Source organism: Arachis hypogaea, chromosome 12, assembly GCF_003086295.3.
Source record: "Arachis hypogaea cultivar Tifrunner chromosome 12, arahy.Tifrunner.gnm2.J5K5, whole genome shotgun sequence".
Classification (NCBI taxonomy): domain Eukaryota; kingdom Viridiplantae; phylum Streptophyta; class Magnoliopsida; order Fabales; family Fabaceae; genus Arachis; species Arachis hypogaea.
The window spans coordinates 80,249,920-80,254,317 of NC_092047.1; positions in this window are offsets into that span (position 1 = coordinate 80,249,920).

Consider the following 4,398-nt stretch of genomic DNA (forward strand, 5'->3'; position numbering starts at 1 on the left):
ACGTGGCTTAATGTGCTTTGGCCAACGTTAGTGACAATGTTGAGTGTCACTAACGTTGGCTCCCCTCCCCCTTTCTTCTTAACGTTAGAGGCCACGTTAACTTAGTTAACGTGACCTCTAACGTGGCCACTCATGATCTTGGTCCAACGTTAGTGATAATGTTAAGTGTCACTAACGTTGGCTCCATTTCTTTACTTCCACGTTAGAGTTCACGTTAACTTAGTTAACGTGACTCTTAACGTAGGCAATGATGGCCTCGAGAGCGTTATTGGCAATCACTTTTCTCATTAACTTTGCAAGTTACTCCCATTCCACGTTAGTGTTAACGTTAGTGTAACTAACGTAGCCACTAATGTGGTTCTTCTTTGCTTCCTTTGTACTGAAATCAAGCAATAACATGCATCAAAGTTCTAGTCCAAGTCATGGGAAATGCAACATCCAATTTTGTCCTTAAATTCATGCAAAATCCTCATGAAATCATGTAAAGTGCACAATGTATGCTTGAATCAAGATGTAAGTGAATATCTACCCAAAACTAGCTTATTTCCTAAGGAAATGCATGAAACTACCCTAAAAACAGTAAAGAAAAGGTCAGTGAAACTGGCCAAAATGCCCTGGCATCAACAAGCAAACAAAATACAAAGTTTAAATCAAACTGCAACCAAGAAGTCATGCAATGAGAACAAAATTCTTGTTTGTTAAGCAACCATAGTCATCATGCCCAAAAGAATATAAGTGTTAGCGAGAAAACTAAAAAGAGAGTTAGAATGTTAACGAGGTCAAAAGTTAGAAAACTAAGTCTTATATTAGTAGCAAGGCAATTATGGGACTTAACCAAGAGAAGCTCAAATAAGTATATAAAGAACAAGCATGCCCATAATTATGAGGATGATACAAGTCATTGATGATGAAATGTGAGTTTGCATAGAAGCATATAATAGAAAAGCGGTTCATCAACAATGCCCATGGTCACTAAAGTATGATGCATATAAGCGAAAAACAAAATAAAAATGGAATTGCCAACCAAAGTAACCCAAGAATTGAACTTGGTGCAACTCAAGTAAATCACAATGTTAGGAACGGAGCACTTATCAGGCCTAGGATTTGCTAACCATAACCTAGCTACCTAACCACCTAGGATCAACTAAATCATACATATCTAACTAACCTAGCAAGTAGAAGTAAGCACTGATCTAACTGAAATTTAACAAAATTAATGAAAAAGAAAGCAAACAGAGCAATGGGCAGGGAACCTGGAAGGTCACAGAGATAGTATTGAAGAGTGGAAAGGAAGAAAGATAGCAATGGTTGATAGCAGCGCCACCCAGGCAACGGTGCCAAAAACTTGGTTACCTAATCTAAGCAACAAGATGAATCGTCAGTTGTCCAAACTCGAACAATCCTCGGCAACGGTGCCAAAAACTTGGTGCACGGAATTGTGATCACACTTTTCACAACTCCGGTACAACTAACCAGCAAGGGCACTGAGTCGTCCAAGTAATAAAACCTTATGCGAGTAAGGGTCGATCCCACGGAGATTGCCGGCTTGAAGCAAGCTATGGTCATCTTATAAATCTTAGTCAGGCGGATTCAATTGGTTATGAGTTTTGATAATTGAAAGATAAATAAAACATAAATTAAAATAAAGATACTTATGTAATTCATTGGTGGGAATTTCAGAGAAGTGTTTGGAGATGCTTTGTGGCTTCTGAAACTCTGCTTTCCTATTGTCTTCATCTAATCATGCGTGCTTCCTTCCATGGCAAGCTGTATGTTGGTGGATCACCGTTGTCAATGACTACCATTCGTTCTCTCAGTGAAAATGGTCCAGGCACGCCTTCTGTACGGCTAATCATCTATCGGATCTCTCGTCTCGCAAGAAGAAAACCAGGCATAGCTACCGCACAGCTAATCATCTGTCGGTTCTCACTTGTGTCAGAATAGGATCTATCTATCCTTTTGCACACTGTCACTTTGATGAGCGGATAATTTATACGCTTTTTGGCATTGTTTTTAGGTAGTTTTTAGTATGTTTTAATTACTTTTTATTATATTTTTATTAGTTTTTGTGCAAAAATCACATTTATGGATTTTACTATGAGTTTGTGTATTTTTCTGTAATTTCAGGTATTTTCTGGCTGAAATTGAGGGACCTGAGCAAAAATCTGATTCAGAGGCTAAGAAAGGACTGCAGATGCTGTTGGATTCTGACCCTCCTACACTCGAAGTGGATTTTCTGGAGCTACAGAATCCAAATTGGCTCGATCTTAATTGCGTTGGAAAGTAGACATCTTGGGCTTTCCAGAAATATATAATAGTCCATACTTTGTCCGAGATTTGATGGCCCAAACTGGCGTTTAAACGCCCACTAGAGACCCTTTTCTAGCGTAAAACGCCAGAACTGGCACCAGAACTGGAGTTAAACGCCCAAACTAGCACCCAAGCTGGCGTTTAACACCAAGAATGGCCTATGCACGTGAAAGCTTCAAAGCTCAGCCCAAACACTCACCAAGTGGGCCCCAAAAGTGGATTTCTGCACTATCTGCACTTAGTTACTCATTTTCTGTAAACCTAAGTTACTAGTTTAGTATAAAAACTACTTTTAGAGATTCATTTTGTAACTCATGACATTTTACATCTCATATTGTATTTTCTACGGCATGAGTCTCTAAACCCCATAGGTGGGGATGAGGAGCTCTGTTGTATCTCAATGGATTAATGCAATTACTATTGTTTTCTATTCAATCACGCTTGATTCTGTTCTAAGATACTTACTCGTACTTCAATATAGAGAATATGATGATCCGTGACACTCATCATCATTCTCAATCTTATGAACGCGTGCTTGACAACCACTCCCATTCTACCTGAGCTCAACGTATCTCTTGGGTCTCTAATCCGCGGACCGAGTCCGTGGGATTAGAACCTTCGTGGTAGAGGCTAGAACCAATTGGCAGCATTCCTGAGATCTGGAAAGTCTAAACCTTGTCTGTGGAATTCCGAGTAGGATCTGGAATGGGATGACTGCGACGAGCTTCAAACTCACGAATGTTGGGCGCAGTGACAGTGTGCAAAAGGATAGAGGGATCCTATTCCGACACAAGTGAGAACCGACAGATGATTAGCCGTGCGGTAGCTGTACCTGGTATTTTTCATCCGAGACGAGAGATCCGACAGTTGATTAGCCATACAGAAATCGTACCTGGTATATTTCATCCGAGAGGATGGATGGTAGTCATTGACAACGGTGATCTACCAACATACAGCTTGCCATTGAAGGAAGCCATGCGTGTTTGGAGAAGAAGACAGTAGGAAAGCAGAGATTCAGACGACAGAGCATCTCCGGAACCTCAACCTGTTCCTCATTACTGAATCACAAGTACCATTTATTTCATGTTATTTACTTTTCATAAACAAAACCATTTTTATCATTAATCTCCTGACTAAGATTTACAAGATAACCATAGCTTGCTTCAAGCCGACAATCTCTGTGGGATCGACCCTTACTCACGTAAGGTATTACTTGGACGACCCAGTGCACTTGCTGGTTAGTTGTGCGGATTTGTGAAAAGTGTAATCACAATTTCGTGCACCAAGATTTTGGTGCCATTGCTGGGGATTGTTCGAGTTTGGACAAATGACGGTTCATCTTGTTGCTTAGATTAGGAAAAATTTATTTTTTTTTGTTTAGAGTCACTAAAATTGAGTCTTCTATTATTGTTTTTGTTAAAATTTTAAAATCCTTGTTTTCTTTTTCTAGATTTTTTTTTCTCGAAAACTTATAATAAATAGATAAAACCAATAAACTAATAATCGTGTCTTTTGTTTGAGTTTAGTTTTATGTTTTAAGTTTGGTGTTAATTGCATGTTTTTATTCTTATTCATATTTTTAATTACATGTTCTTAATTCTTTCTTGATCTTCAAATTGTTCTTGATAATTTTCCTTATTTGATCTTTAATTTTTCTTGTTTGGTGTCTTTTGTTTTTTTTCTTGTGCACTTTTGAATTATTAGTGTCCAAAGTATAAAATTTTTTTAAGTTTGGTGTCCTTTATGTTTTTATTTTCTTAAAGATTTCCAAAATTTGTTCTTGGTGTTCATCTTGATCTTCAAAGTGTTCTTGGTGTTCATCTTGACATTCAAAGTTTTCTTGTTTGTTTCTTTGTTTTGATCTAAAAATTCTAAGTTTGGTGTCATTTTATTATTTTTCTCTTTCCTCATTAAATTCAAAAAAATATCTTTTCTCTTTATTTTAATTGAATTTTCGAAATTTACATTAAAAAAAATTTCAGATTTTTATTTTAAAATTTTTATCTTATCTTATCTTAGTTTTAAATTTCAAAATATTATCTTATCTTATTTCAAATTCAAATTTCAAATTTCAATTAAATTCCAAAA